Raw genomic sequence first — 17812 nt, 5'->3', positions numbered from 1 at the left:
CCTTGCAAACTTTTGTCTTATCTTTTTCTCATAATTAGCCTTCCCAAACATTCAACCAAAATGATGAAGAGAACAGGGGATAGGGGATCACCCTGTCTGAGCCCTCTTGAAGGGAAAAAGAAATTTGATGGGGAACCATTAACCAAAAAAAACAAAGAAGGGGAGGAACAAGCTAAAGGATAAGTTTACAAACTTGGGGATCAAAACCAAAAACCCAGAGGACAACCATCAAGAATTTCCAATCCACCCTGTCATAAGCTTTAGACATATCTAGCTTGAGTAGAAAACCTTCCTTCGTACCAGCTTCAAGAGAGTGAATCACTTCATGCACCATGATAATAGAATCTAGAATCTGTTTCCCTCAGACAAAACTAGTTTGTTAAAGAGAGATAACTAGGTGAAGAACACTGAGGAGCCTGGTGGTTAGGAATTTGGATATGATTTTGTAGAAAGAGTTGCAAAGATTGATGGGTCTAAACTTATCCATCAAATCTACCCCTAAAATTTTTGGTATGAGAACCAAAAAAGTGGCATTGAGAAATTTCAAAAGGTTTCTGGCCCCAAAGAATTCTTGCACAGCCTTCGTAATGTCCCCTTTGACCACCTCCCAATCCTAGAAAAAGAAAGTTGGGAAACCATCCGAGCCAGGGGCCTTATCACTTGGAAGGGAATTGAGAGCTTTAAAAATTTCCTTTGAGGATGGGATAGCTTTCAACATAGAGTTGTGGTGGGCTTGCAACCATGAAGGAATAGAAGATAAAATTTCCTCTTGATTAGGCTTTGAGAGAGAAGGATCTTTAGTGAGAAGAGAAGAGAAAAACTACACAACTTCATCCACTATCTCATCATCCTTAGATAACAAAGACTATCCTTTCTTGATGTTGGAAATCCTATTATTGGCCTAATGTTTAAGGGTGGATAAATGGAAAAACCTAGTGTTCTGTTCCCCTTCTTTAAGCCAATTAACTCTTGATCTTTGTTTCCAAAAATGTTCTTCCCTAGAGATGATGTTGTGGAGGTTAGAGAGAATAGAGCTTTCCTCCAGCCAATTCTGGTCATTATATCCATCTTGCTAAATCTCTTCCTAAACTATATAGAGCTGATCAGTCTTTTCATTCTTTTCTTGGAAAATGTGGCCAAAGTCTTATTTGTTCTAGATTTTAATATTTCTTTTCAAATTCTTCAATTTTTTGGCTACCCTGAACATTGCAGTACCTTCCAATTTAGTGTTCCACCATGAAGAAATCTTGGTTTCCAAAGCTAAGTGGGAAATCCACATTTTTTCGAACCAAAAAGGGAAATTCCTTTTGATCACTAAAAGGAAAATAGAGACCGATATGGGGGAGTGGTCCAATCCCACTCTAGTGAGAAGGGAGAGTCTATAGGAGTGGGTTTGCAACCAAATAGGGGAAATAAGGGCTCTGTCAAGATGGACTTGAATGTATTCTCCCCCAACTCTCGTGTTAGACCAAGTGAATCTACCCCCCAGGAGATCAACATCCATAAAAGCCAAATTGTTAATGAAATTTGAAAGGTCTAACTTAATTTCTTGATCCAGGGCAAGCCCTCCACATTTTTCATCATCAAAGAGGGAGGAATTGAAATCCCCCATTATAATCCCTTTGTCTATGTTATTAATGCTAATAACCTCTAGAATCTTAGCCTAGAAAACCTTTCTCTTCCTTTTAGAATTGGGAGCATAAAGATTTAAGATAAACCAAGAGTCATCACTATGAATATGGAACACCTTACCTACATTATAGATAATAGATATCTAATAAACCTTGTTGTTATAGAGAATCAACACCCCTCCTATAGCTCCATCCAAGTTTGTGGCCTCGCTACTCATGCTTTTTTTGAAAGAGAGCTTGCCTACCACATCTTTTCTCATTTTGGTTTCTTTAATCAATAAAAAATTTGGCCTTTGATCTTTGATCATATTCCTAACTAACTCTTATTTTTGAGCCACATTTAGGCCCCTAATATTCCAAGATATGATCTTCATTTCTTACTTCTAGAGTATTCCTTGATGGTTCTCTGGCTCCAATCTACCAAGTTTTTTCTGGTCTCTTCTTGCAATAACTAATTTGGATTTTTCCTTCCTAGAGTCTTAGTTTTACCCCTGACATCAGCCTTAACCCTACTTCTAGTTGTCGCTAGTGACAGTGGAGGGTGGTCATGATTATTCTTCTTTTTTTTGGCCAAACTCTAGCCATTTTTATTGTCTTGAGAGAAGCTATCAATCCAATCTTCCCATTGAGAGATTTGATCTGGAGAAGAATTGTTAATAAGCTCTAAGATCTTTTTCCCTAGAACTTTGGATGCTAGTAGATTCATCAAAGGAGCAACAAGACTACCCACCTAACCAGACCCATCATCGATGATATGGTCCTTCACCCTCGAGAGATCAGCAACACCACTATTCAAGGGTTTTGAGTAAGAGACCCTTGTAATCCTTGACCAAGGGATCCCCTACCTTGCTACATTCTGATCTTTCCCAATCAGCACATTGTCTCCTACCATGTCTATGGCATCAATAGATGGGCCCTCCATTGTAGGATCCTTTGGCACTAAATCACTAATGTGGACTCTGACCTGCTTTCCTAGATAATTTTCTTCTTTCCCTTGATAGAAGTGCCAGTGGAATTGGATTTCTTCTTTGCTTTGGAAGAGGTAACAAGAGCCTTACTTTTCTACTTTACTTCCCTTGGGCACTAGTTTTCCTTGTGACTAGCCTTCAGAAAAAGAAAACAGGCAAAAGGCACAGTTTCATAGATTAGTTTTTGAACATGCACTCCAAGTTTGGAGTGAAAAGCCATAGTTTATGGCATGTATATTCCTTTCGTAGCTCCTATGAAGATGCAAGCATGGTTGAGATGTCTTTTAGAGGCTGTGATTCAATCAATAGACAAAATTTCTCCAAAAGATCTATCTAGCCCCACAAAAACATCTTCATTCCATAATTATAATGGCAGTTCAGGCAGTCTTACCCACATAGGAGCTTGAACAAAGAATGAGTCACTCAGGTTCAACTTAGATGACCACTTCTGGAGGACCAAAGTGGAATGAATGATAGCCCACTGAACTTCACAGAGAATGTTAGAAAGGTCTTCCATGTAAGTAAATTAAAATGATAGAAAACCCTTTGCCATGGTCATGACTAAAACATGGCCTTTAAGAGCCCATTTCTTCTTAATAAAAGTCCTCACATCATCTATATTTGGTATAGGCCATAGAAATTTACCAATCAAGGTAGAAGCCATGGATCAAATTCTATGATCCAACGATTTCATCTGGGATGGCAATGGCATGAGTACCTTTCTCTGTCTCAGGGAGAATCTTAACAGGCAGGAAAGAAGACTTACCTAAGGGCTTGATCCCAAAAAGAGATGACCATTTGGTTGATTGAACCACTTTGGGAGCCGAAGGAATCTTGACCACTTCCTTTGGGGGAGCATCTAGGTCCCCATCAACATTCTTTGACTGATCCCCTGTACAAGAACCCTAACTATCCCCCTTCTGCGACCCGTGCTCCAAACCAGGGTTTTGATTCTGACAGTCCAAAGGAATCCCACCCTTCTCTAAATTCAAAATTTGAATCCTACCCCTGCCTTCACTCACACTTTCCATTCTTAGAGTTCACCACAAGAATTTTATTATGTTACTTCGTATGTTATATGAATATTATTGTTATCTTCTAACAAATATTTGAATGTTTGAACACAAGAAGAACTTTGTATCTTTTTGTTCGGTTACCATTCCTTTTAATTATTTCCCTATTACTACTTATCTAAGATTGATTTGTGTTGCATTTTAATATTTTTTGGATAAAAACAAAGTTGTGTGCTTAGTTTAAGGATTCATTACATATCCAATAAGGGAGTTGTACCTAATAAGAATTCAGAGGGGAGTTAATTATTGAACCTACCCAGCTATTGTGAACTTTTTTGTCTTCAATATAAGGGGGGAGATAGACTCAATAAATAATTATTAGTATGAAGACAATTATGTTCACTGACATATTTTTTGGCAACTCTGTTGGAGAAGTCTAATAAGCAATGACTTGTTTGCATAGAAATTTTGATAATGATAGTCATGGTTTTACGATATTAAGATGTGTTTCATGTACTATAACCCAATTTAGGATTTTAGGACATACACAAGGATATTGTTTCTAATTCAAATCTTGTAGCTTAGAACTTGAGAATATGTAACAAACAATATTAGCAAGTATTGAGACTCCTTCAAAGAGAGGAATAAATAGCTGAAAAATTGAGAGGTATTCCTATTGTTCAAGAAAAAGCACTAGTAGATAGGGTTTCCTAGAACCCTAGAAGGAATCAAGTCATGTTTTTAGTGGTGTGATAAACTCACTAAACCAAGATACACTAGATCCAAGTGGTACACAGGAGTTATAGATCAAGACTTTGAAGTAGTAAGAAATTAAATTTTTACTCCTGATCATGCTCAAAGGAGGAGGAAAGTAAAATTTTGTTAGTAGACCCTCCTCACCACCTTCTGTATCTCATCCCTCACTAATGGTGCAAGCACTCACCATACCAGGCACTACAAAACCTCTTTATATAAATAGTCAACCCCTAAATTTTGTGTTACCAAATATGGTTATAAATCCTTGGGACAAACAAGAGGCTTTATGAACCTTGGACCAAACCTTGGGGCCTTACCCAAAGAGTCTTGAGATGTGTTACTAGTCTTGAAAGGTGATGGTAAAGTCTTTTTTTAAGATCACCTTAGTGCCTTTCATTCTGTGTATGGAATTTTGGAAGTTGTGACTAAAGATTTGGTTGTCTATCTTTTTGTCAAAACTCTTAGTGATGCGATGACCGAGTGGTTTCATCATCTCCTTCAAGTGACCATAACCACTTGGGATGAAATGGTGGGATCATCTGAGGTGAAATTCAAGACTTCATAAGACAAGCATACCCTTCTTCTTCAATTATCCCAATTGAAGAAATGAAAACAAGAACCTATGAGGGAGTTTGTAGAAAAGTTCAATAAGATCGTACAAAAAACACATGTTGCGTCTAGAAAAAATTTTGTAAACCAGAAGGGATTCCTTCTTGATGCCATGCCTCCCAATGTGAATTTTCATCTACAAAAAATGGAGTTCAGGACTTGGCAATAACTCAAAGGTTAGAAATTCAACTTGAAGATATGCTCATTATGGCTGGTTGGCGAAAAAGAGATATACAAACTCTAGGTGCTTTCTCATTTGTTTAGATAATGACCCTATTATTCAAAATTTAGTGAATGACATGATCATCCTAAAAAGGAAAAGGAAAACTAATCCCCCCTATCAAAATCCATATCAAGATGTAGGATGTAAGAAATACAATTCACCTCAAGACAAAAACATAGCTTACCCCTAGCCCTACTTACAAATTGAAGTTGCACCAAGAAAAAAAAATGTACTCTCTTTCCATTTGACCATTGATCATGATGGAGCTACTTGCCCTAATTAGTTTAGGTTATTATAGATACATGCTACAAGAGATGAACTCGAAGAGGCACATGTAGAAGAGGTGAACCTGAAAGAGACAAGAAGTCACAATGCATTTTATTTGTAATATGAATCTGATGATGACACTAGTACATGTGAGCCCTTTTTCTGATGACTAGCCATTTCAATTCATATAGAAAACCATCGAACCAGCAACACCACCTACCATCACACTTTTTTCGTTAAAAATACATGATGGTGAGGATATCTTTCATGATCATGATGTCAAGAATCATTAGAATATTAAGGGAAAAAGGACCTACAAGCTAGTTAGAGAGGTGACCAAGATGTCATCAAAACTTATTTTGGTGTCACAATTGAAGCCCATGCGACATTATTGCTATACAACTGATGACTATTTGTCAGAGATTTTTGACATTAATTTGTTAGTTGTTGTCAAATACATTTTTCATACCCATTTCTTTTCCATCAATTGTTCTTAGGGTGACATCAAAATTTTGATGAAATGCTATATTCTTTTTTAAAAAATTATTATCATGCATGGAGTGAGACATGCATAACTAGAGGGAGGAGAATTTATAGTAGTGTGATGGATTCACTCTTATTAAATTTCACAAATTCTTAGTAGAAATGATAAATGTGAATAATGCATTTAAAATTATTTTGTATGTATGTTAAAGGATAATTTGAGTCAAGCTTAATATCCCTCTTTATACAAAAATAGGTACCTTACATATTCATAATGGGGCCATTCTTAAAAATGCACATGACCAATTTCAAAATACACAACATGAGACTTTAGATAGGTACACCATCAATGCCAATAATACTAAATGAGACTCATCATTCTAATATAGACTACTAAATAGAGTAGAATTAGTTTTAATAGCTTAAAAAAAATTCAACCAACATAATAGAAGACATATTAAAAAAACTATAATATAAAATGAATTTGAACCATTAAAATAGAAATATTAAAATAGCTATATATTTAAAAAATTATTAGTTTATACACACAAAAAAATTGATGCAGCAGCATCAGAACTTCCTAGAGGCCAATAAGGCCAAGCTACGTAAATCTTTATAGTAAAGCCAACAATGTATTCAATTGGCCTTTTGAATCCAATTGATCAAAGATAAGTCAAAGAGGTCAAATTGGTCAAATTAGGATAACAAGGCATTTGGCTAGTCTTGATAGGTTTTTTCTCACAGTATTACACATATTTGTAAGGCTTTCAAGGTCATTTGATATAAAAAGGTCAAATTTGATCAAATATTGTAAAAGTTGTCAATAACAACTTTGTAATTTCTGGATTAATAATTAGTTTGTTTACAACTGAAATCCAACATTGATGAGAATGGTTTGAAACTTTCTCATAACTCTTGGGGAATTAAAAATATCTCCTTTTTTTTGGGGTTAATAAGATTGGTGATTAAGTAAATTTTTTAATGAGAACAACATCATTTGTATGTCATTGTTGTGCAAACTTTTAATAAAAATCTCACAGATCCTCTACTAGTGGTTAGATTTCATTGCAAATTCAGTTGGAGAAGGTAGATCAATGAATTATCTTCCTAACAATTCAAAGTCTTAGGTCTTGATGTGTTCTGAGGAGAGAGGTCCATCCATTCATTCCAAAACTATATGACAAAGCAATTGCATTATGTTAGCACTCCTTCCAATGGACAAACCTCTTTCTTTATCAATGGAAATTCATTAAAAATTTAATCGTTATGAAAAAATGTACCAATTCTCAATCTCAATTATCTCTCTATGCCAATCCAAGCTCATTAAAATTTTAACTGGTATGAAGATATATTTTCATACTCAAAGGGACTATCAAAGAACAAGAAGTTGTGTATGGTGGAAAATGATGCTACACATAACTTAAATTGTAAGGAATATTTAATTAGACATGAAGAAAATATAATAGAAATATGGACATCTAGGGTTTCAAATATCAACAACCAAGAAGCACAGTAGACTATTAGAGGAGATCCATACAAAGCAAACTATTCAAAAATTAATAAAGGTAAAGTACTTCTTATTAAAAAAGGTTCTAGACTTGTAAAGTGACATTATTTTTCCCATCTTTTGGTACATGTCCTTTATGTCTTTGGCTTCCCTCCCGTGCATCCAAAATAAGATTCTACCACTCGGAATCAAGAATGCATGTGCAACTGCGTTCGATATGCATGGACAATAGGTGGAGCTGAAAAAATGCACCACATTTACATTTTGTTAATAGGTCTATAAGTTTTTTAATTTATAGACCATCATGAACATTAGAACTCTAGCAACTATGACCGATAGAATGTCCTTAGCAACCCAACAAATAAAGATTCTTGATTTTCTTGTATGCTAAGGACATTACCCTCACTTATAAGAGTAAAAATTACAATTTTTGTGAAGGTCTATAACTTAAAATACCTAATTAAAGACCTCTATAAAAAAATCAAACCTATTTTATTTTTCATCTCCATCTAATGTCCTATGCATATGAATTGAGATTTCATATTGAACTAGGTGCCTCCTTTTGCATTGCTTGAAACTAAGATATTGTCATAATTAACATCTAAAACTAGCACCATATTTAATACTACATTTCTATTGAAATACAAGTTTAAAAAAACCTTGAATTTACCCTACTCCAAATATTTACCATTAAAAATATAATGTTGTCAATTTATTTACTACTACATACTTGTTGACATCACATAGACAAGACATGAGAACTGTTTTATATAATGCCTCAAACAAATGTGGTCTTATGGCAAGCCATGAGTCTGGAATATGTGAAAAATTGATTTTTTGAAAACACACACAAGTATATGCACATGTTTGTAAATATATATACATTGGAGATACACATGCAAGCAAACATAAGTGGAGTTAGAAAGTTGTGATGCTCAAAATTAAGGTGTCAAGGTGTGAACAAATAAGTATTTGGTTGCAGGGTTAGGTTTTAGACAAGAGGAGTCTCTTAGATGTATGACATACAATAGTTAGATTCCTAAGTGGAGTTTTAAAGTTGTCATGCAATAATAGGTTAATGTTGACCTTCACTTGGTTTATAGAATAGTTAAATATTCTCTACCAATCAGGACCAACCATGTGAAGGTGGAGGCTCATTTGAACCCTCCCACCCCCACATCACTCTAAATTCTTTGTTAACATCTAAAATTCATTCATTTATTCATCTATTAATAAAATGTAACATTCATTAATTATCACAACATTCATTAGCATTCATTTACACACAAGATTCATCAATATTTATTAACAAATTATATAGTTCATGAACATTCATAATTAAAACATCAAGACATAAACATTAGTCATTATCAAATAAGTTACATAAATGAGAATCATTTCTTTTTTGAATTTTTTTTCTGCTTCCCTAAATTGTTGCAGAGGCATATATGTGTTGTCATTGTCATTTCTTCTCTCCTGTGTGTGTGATCTCACTATCCCTTGCAAAGACGAGTGCTCTACAATAACAAATAAAAGGGTTAAACTAAAAACATATTATCATAATAGGGGTTAAATTAAAAATACATTATCATAATTCTTACAAGCATTTTAGTACTTTAAAGAACATAAATGTGGCGCTCTTTACCTTGTCCAACCACATCATCTTGTCTAACGACTTGAACCTCAACACACTCATTAGGAACAACCTCAACATCCCCTATAATTGCAATAAAAAATATTTTATTAATCCCAACACATTATAATTAAATTTCTATTATTACACAAAATTCAATTTAAAATGTTTACTTGTATTGATAATTCATTAATCAAAATTCAAACAAAAAATGTATATCTTGACTACTACATTGCACATTCAAATCAATACCTCCATCATGCTCGAATGGTGTATCAAGATTGGTAGGCTGCATTTCAATGTAAATAATTAGTGCATTTATTGATAATATATATACATATAATACAAGACAAATAATGAGAAATGTTAATCATTTAGTTTAATAAATTAATACATATAGATATATTCACTTTAAGTTTTTAAACAAATACATAATCATTGCTTACTTAATTGAAATAAATATATTCACTTTATGTTGGAACTTAACATAAAATATAGTAATTAGCAAAGTATTCTGATGCAATGGCATCCAAGGGTCAAGGTTGTTGACTCAGATGTGAGTTTTTGTCAAGATTTACTTCCGGGGGTCATAACTTTTGACTTGGATGTGGGTTTTTGCTAAAATTTTAGAGGCAGTTACATGAGGAGTTATTTGGATTGTTGATGGAGCTAAGCTCGATAGGTGGTCATTTCAACATTTTTTTCAGGATCCTAAAATCTCATCTTGACCTTCGAATTTGTCTTTTCATGTTTTTTCTAGTTTCTTTAGAAAGTTGTTTTTGTAATAAATCCAAAATCATGTTTTTGATTTCATTGATTAGTTATAAATTCATCTTGCTTTAGTTGGGGGCTTTTCTTGGGAAAAATTAGGATTCATAGGATTATTGGTTTTGAATATTACCAAAAATGAAAAAATCTATTTTTCCCAAACATTTGCCAAATATGGTAATTTTTTAGAATTGTAATGAGTAGTTGTTTTCTTTCATTGTAGAGGTAGACTAGAGTTGTAAAAGTTTAATGAAGAATTATGGCATTCTAAAACTTCTATGTTCTGTCATTTTTTGCTTTATTCTTTAAAGGGGTTGGGTTACATCATATTCAATTTAAAATAAAAATCAATTGGCTTATTTACCTAATTGGAAAACCCACCAAAAGAACCTCACACACTCATTGCTCAGAATCATTCAGTCATGGATGTATAGCTTTGTTTGTAGGCTATTTTCTTGTCCTCTTTTGAAAAAAAAAATTGAACTCCAAGGACTACATTTTTCTTGGTATTAGTGAATTTTATCAAAACCAAATTGATTACAATTTATAAATATTTGCATATGGTTTTTCATTTACTAATACTTACAATTTGTGCAACAAGTTTTGAATATCCACTAGAGACGAGCTTGTGTTGCTCATACTTTTTCTTTCTTGCTTCTATTGCCTTTGATGTGTCAAGCAACCTATGTGATGTTTGAAATATGTTAGATCATATAAGTACAAAGAGTAAATAATAAATAATTTTATTCTTAATATTATCACATACCTTCTTTCCTCAAGTGGTAGTATATCTCCACCATGTCTTGTGCTTCTCATAATGACATCCATTTTAATATTCTTTCTCTCATTAATAGGAATATAGAGGGCCCACTCATAATAAGAGCTGCATTCTATTTGGGAACTATAGTTATCCCTAATATACTTCAAAGCTTGGCTTGATTTCTTAAGGAGCCTAAGTTTTTGAAAGACATTGGGTCCAAAAAGTGTTGACATAGCCTAAATGAGTTTATCCTTTAACTCTTTATCCTGTAAATTCCACCTTTTAAGAAAAAAACTATTACATTGATAAATGAATTGAAGCTACATTTTAATATACTTGAAGAAATGGATCAAAGGAAATCTGATCTAGCAATGAAATCAAAATATGATACTCTATGTGTATGGTCAAATCGAATATATGCAAACATTCATCACTAAGTTTTTCATAAAATAGATTATTCCCTGCAAAATAATAATGGGATTATTAGTGATTGCAAGGGACTACATGGGGGGTAGTGCATTTGATTATGAGTAAAATAAAGGATCAATATTTAAAGTACTTGGAAGTTGGGCTACTCTCTAGGGAAGTTCATCTTCATTGCTCATGAGAAATTGATCACAATTCTATATTGTTCCCATATATCTAACACAGGTACATCAAAGAATTTCCTCATTGTCTCCTACATAAAATGAATCAAATATTACAAAATGTGCCCTAAGAAAGAATATTTCAAGTCACTACTACATTTGGGCCCGAATTACGCCGATGGTCTATCACAATTATGACAGTAAACCATCGCCTAACCAACATCAATCAAAATTGGGTCCTATCAAATAGGCATCATACTTTTTTTGTTACAAGTTAAGATGGAAAGAGTTACCATTGCAATTGTGACACCTACAGGTGTCGTAAATTGGGCTATCATTCTAGAAAACTATTCATTTTCACCATAAGAATTGTGATAGAAATCTGTCGAAGACACCATCACAATTGCGACGTCTATGCAACAAAAATGATATGGGTCTGACAACAAGCCATCAAAAACCTCTATTGCAATGAGGACGAGCATGTGGCAAGAATGTTGTGGGATCGATGGCCAACTATCATAATTGTGACATCATGTTGTATTAATAGAAAAAGCAAAGTTGAATAGTTATGATGCAATCATAGGTTAATATTGATATTCACTTGGTTTTGAAGGTGGAAACTCATTTCTCCCACCCCCCCCCCCCCCCACCCCCCCAACATCTAAATTACCCATTAACATCTAAAATCTTTAAGAAATGATCAATGTTTAAAGTATAATAAAAAGCTCCAGACTTGCAAAAGTGATATCACTATCCCATCTTTTGGTGCATGTCATTTTTATGTCGCATCCAAAATAAGATTATGGCACTCTAAATTGAGAATGCATGTGCAATTGTGTTCTTTATGCATGGACAATAGGCAAAGCTAAAAAAATGCAGCATGATTACATTTATTTAATAGGTCTATTAAGTTTTTAAAATTATAGACCATCATCATGAACAATGTTTGTGATGGTCTATAACTTAAAATACCTAATTAAAGACCTCTAACAAAAATGCAAACCTGATGCATTTTTCAACTTTTCTTGATGTCGTATGCAAATGAATTGACATTGCATATTGACCTATGGTATCCTTCTGCATTGCCTGAAACCAAGAGATCCACATAATTAGTTGTCATACAATCATAGGTTATTGTTGAGCTTCACTTGGTTTCAAGAATAGTTTAATATTCTCTACTAATCAGAGCCAACCACATGAAGGTGGAAGCTCATTCTCTAAATTCCCCATTAACATCTAAAATCTTTAAGAAAGGATCAATCTTTAAAGTACCTAGAATTTCCTCATCACTGTTAGAGTAAATAATTATTATTTACATTTTTACTTAAGTTTACTTAGGTTAATGCATTTATTTATTAGTTGTAGTCTAGGAGTTGTCGACAACACGGGAGTTTTTTCCTATCTAAGTCATACTTATCTTCTCACCTTGATCAAGGATATCCCACCTTTTGTGGACATATGCTTAGTTGTCAACCTTATCTCCTAGCACTTTCTAGCTTGTTCTACAAGCTTCCTAGAGGACTTTATATTCAGGCTCTCCTATTATAATTTCATATCATTTTTGCATATCAATATTGTATAGCAATTCATTTTTAATTGTTGCAATATTTTTCTCTCTCAATCTGTTTAGTTTCTCCAAGCTCCGCCCTTCCTTCTTTGGTTTCCCTTCAATAGGTTATTTGTATGCAAGTTATCTTGGTGAGCTGTGAAGTTGGCTTTCATTAACTTCTACATGGTATCAGAGCCTCCCTGCTACTTCTTAGTTGAAGGATTTTTGAAGCCACGATTTAGAGACACAAAACCTAGTTTGTTTGTGATTTTTTTCTTCAATCAAGAGGAAGAGCATTTTTTCGGAGCACTTTGGGCCTAAATAGACACTACTATTGAGTTCAAAAGGCCCATTACAGTTAGGATCCATATAAAACTTTCCATTTTTAGAGATAGTAGCATTAGGGAAAAAAAATTCCAATCCCAAGAGGCCGTAAGAACGAGTTTTTGGCAAAAAAAATTTAATTTAATTTTTTTGTAGTGTCACTGCCGTGCCCATGTGTAGCTCGAGCACCGCCACCACCGGTAGCAACACAATGGAGTTGTTGCAGCACCACCTGTCTATAGTTGTCGCTCCAAGGCTACCATTGCACTGCTAAGGGGCCTCCTACCACCTACTGTGCCCTGGCCTATTTTGTAGCACTACTGCCACCTCCAATAGTTTGTTGCCCCTGTGGCCACTTACATTTCCAACCCATGTGGAGTTTTCTGCAACAACCACTTGGCAAGTTCTTTGGGTGCCACATTGGCACCTGCTACATGGCCCATGCCATGTCACCTATTTCCAACTGTACTGCCACATCAACTATCAAGCCTTCAAATTTGATGGTGTGAAATGCTAATGTCTGCATGAAGTACACTTGCAATTTTTGCAGGTCCCTTTTTGACCTACTAGCAGTTTTTTGGCCATAACTTGAGCATACAGAGGTATTTTTTCGATCTGAAAGAAGTGCCAGAAAGATGGTTTTGAGATGGAGACATTGGTGTAGGTATTTTGTGGTTTTAATTCAATTCTTTTCCTATTTTTTAATTCAAAGTCAGATGTTCTATTTTTCACTCCAACAAGCTTATCTTGTGCGTCCCATCTCCATTTTTTGAAAACATTATATTTTTGGAAAGCTGGTTCTGTCTACCTTATAGAAATGCTATAATTTCCTTTAGATTCTACCCCATGCTCTTTCTATCATGTTTTTGGAATTTTTCCTCTATGGTGAATATCTTGGGTGTTCCAGGTCTGAGGATTATTTTCATGGCATGGGATCTTTTGTTTTGGGTTGTACTATCTTTTGTGTCAATTTTTTCCCTTTCTAGTCATTGTTAATATCATTTGTAAGCATCTCTATGAAAACACACTAAGATAAAGTGCCACTTGCATTTCAGGTTCATGAATGTTGTTTTGAGATAGTTGTACTCACACTATTTTATAAAGCACCATGAGGGGGTTAGTTGTTCCCATTTTTGTACCCTCTTCCTTTGTTAAGTGAGTGTCCCTTCCATGACATTAGCCCCATGATGTGTTAGTGACATGTGCGATTATAGGTGTTTGTACCTCTTTCTCTCTCTTGTTGTTCTTAGTTCTTTCTATAGAGGTTTTTGGTCCACTTTCTCAGTTGCTTGTCACCTCACCCTATCTGCATTAAGGGGGGTTATTCTATTGTTTCTAATGCTTCATTGGTTTGATGGTTTGATAGTGTGTGCTATGTATTCAGTATTTGATCCTATATACTAGGCAATTGCAGTGGCTGGCTACCTATGCATTTCGATGCGATGGATCATCTACCATATAGACACTCTCGATTTGTCCCTTCTATTTTTGTGGAGGATCTTTAGATCAACAATTTCTTCTTGACAGAGTTTGTGGCTTCTTCATGCTTTAGTGATGCTCTTCATGATCTTCTATTTGTTCCTATTTTCTGGGACATTCCTCTAGTTGGAGGCTTCTTCAATCCTTCACTAGGTTTTCAGCTATCTCTTTTTGGAAAGGGGTTTTTCCCACTAGGTTTTCTCCTTTGTCTCTAGTTTACAAAGATTACTTTGCATTTGTACATGGATACCTAACATGGCCTAGTTTTTGGGACCCATTCTGCATTTCATCTTAGTTGTTGTGAGCTTAAGTGCATTCCCCTAAGTTGCACTTAAGGGGGGGTGTTAGAGTAAATAATTATTATTTATGCTTTTACTTAAGTTTACTTAGCTTAATGCATTTATTTATTAGTTGTAGTCTAGGAGTTGTTGACAACACAAGAATTTGTTCCTATCTAAGTCATACTTATCTTCTCACCTTGATCAAGGATATCCCACCTTTTGTGGATGTATGCTTAGTTGTCAACCTTATCTCCTAGCACTTTCTAGCTTGTTCTACAAGCTTCCTAGAGGCCTTTATATTCGGGCTCTCCTATTGTAATTTTATATCATTTTTTCATATCAATATTGTATAGAAATTCAGTTTTCATTGTTGCAATATTTTTCTCTCTCAGTCTGTTTAGTTTCTCCAAGCTCCACCCTTCCTTCTTTGGTTTCCCTTCAATAGGTTATTTGCATGTAGGTGATCTTTGAGAGCTATGAAGTTGGCTTTCATCAACTTCTACAATTGCCTCTTGCTACTCTCATGGCAAGTCCATCTTCATTGCTAAAGGGAAATTCATCACAATGGGTACATCTAGGAATGTCCTCATTGCCTCGTGCATAAAATGAATCCAATATTAGAAAATGTCCCCTAAGAAATAATAGTTCAAGTGAAATAAACTCAACTTTAGCAATAGCATATGCTCAACAATAAGCCTCAGCTTCCATGGGTAGTGGGATTCACCTAAATAATTCCATGGGTGCACCTTAGTTGAGTTTGAAGGAAGTAATTGTAATATATGCACAAGAGCATGGCATCCAATTTTTCCCTACAATGGGACACACACATGATGATCTTCATGTTTATGGCTTTGGAACTCTCAGTATCTATCTAGATTTTGTAAATCAACAAGTGCTTGAATAATCTAGAGATAGATGTGTGATTGCATCATTGGAGTAGCTAGTTGAGATGCAATAATCAAACTAGAGGAAATCATTGATAAACCGAAAACATAATGAAGAGGAAACTTGAAAACATGAATGCTGAAATTCTAAAATGAAAGCTATCAAGGATCAAACACCTATGCCAAAGTTACAACAAAATGTGAAGTTGATTTTAGATATAAAAAAGAAAAAAGAAAATAGGACATAAATCATTCCCAATTTTATGATCACAACTCAAATGCTCTCCCATGACCTAAGCTAAAACCCTCATTACTACATCCAAAATTAAGGGATAAAATATGATTATGTCCCCAACTGAGAATTGAAATGCAATTTTTTGTATTCCACTTGGCATTGTGTCCATAAATTCAAGAAATTATACTACCATGCAAATTAGCCTACATTGATTCCAAATCTTAGGTGCTAAAAATAGTTGAAAGGTAGGTTGTTGTGAAAGAATGTGCTAAAAACAAGAAAGAGTAAATATTTAGAATGAACATAGATATTGGCAACAATGAAGAAGCATATAATCCTCTTATACATAATCAAAATTATGTCAGAGATGAACTTGAGAAATTGAGCAATATAGGAGGTGCTCAAGTAGATATTCTAGCCATCTTGGGTGATTTGGCAAGAGGCTTCTACAAGGGAATGAGCCTTGTGAGTTAACATATAATGTCTTAAAATAGTTAAATGCTACCTAACTATGTCCAAGGCATTTTCACATTGGAGGCATACTCTTCCTACCAGGCTTCCTACATACCCATATACATGGGATACAGACCCTTGAACTACTCACTCTCACAAAAATGTAGTTTTGGTTTCTAATTGTTTTGATGTAGTTGTATTCCTATAACCACTCGTGAGTTTTACTCATGTAATACAATTCTTTGCCATCATACACCCACTCGAGCGAATCAGATAGTTTTCTATAATTATAATATTGTAATACCCTGGTGCAACCTTTTTGTTGTAGTTTATAGTTAATGTAAAGTTAACTTATATATGTCCTAACTCACTCCTTATATAATTCAAGTTAAATAACACATGAAAAATGAGTGAGAAAAAGAGGAATCTACTTACCAATAGTCTATGGCCATGGCCCATGCTACCTGTTGACTGAGTTTTATTTTTTTCTATTGTACCAAGATCATTTTTTATATATACATACATACATACATAAATATACACATATATATATATATACATATACATATGTTTATATATGTATATACATATACATATACATATATATATACATATATATATATATATATATATATATATATATATATATATATATATATATATATATATATACATACACACACACACACACACACACACACACACACACACACATATGTACATATACAGAGATCACAAGGGCACATACATACATACATATAATGGGTGATCCCACAATAATGGGTTCCACTTTTGGACCAATTTTAACACTGAAATCAATATTTTTGAAACAAACCACACATTCGAGTGACTATATCTTTAAAACTATGCATAATTTCAAGATGACATAAACTAGTGATTTGTAGTACTCTATTCCTACTTCATAACCATATTTTTAAAAAAAAATTAAAAAATATTTATGTCAATTTTTTCTTCACCTCTGAAAAGTGGTACATGTTAAAATTCAATATTTTTAAAGAGTGACAATCTGTTTGGCACACATAACTTTTTTTTTAGAAAAGATAATGAGGTAATTCTTTCAGTGTTGGATTTGTAACATCAATATCTAGATATGCATTTGGTTTGATTCAATTTGGTTGAATATTGTATAGTTTATGAAGTTTTGAAGTGACACCAATTGTAATTTAGACATACGTTCATTTTGACACAAATAACTTGAACTCAATTTATCATAAATCTTTTTTTTTTTTTAATAGAAAGCTATCTTGATAACTTGTTTCCTAGATATTTTTCAAAAAAAAATTTGACCTAATTTACTAATTTTCCCGAAGTGTCGAAGTCAGTTGATGGTCAATTAGTAATGAACCTATAATACGTTAAACTCATATTTGAAAGTCTTAAT

Source organism: Cupressus sempervirens, chromosome 1 (assembly GCF_028749045.1).
Source record: "Cupressus sempervirens isolate cs-2001-9-10 chromosome 1, ASM2874904v1, whole genome shotgun sequence".
NCBI lineage: Eukaryota > Viridiplantae > Streptophyta > Pinopsida > Cupressales > Cupressaceae > Cupressus > Cupressus sempervirens.
This window is presented reverse-complemented; position numbering follows the sequence as displayed.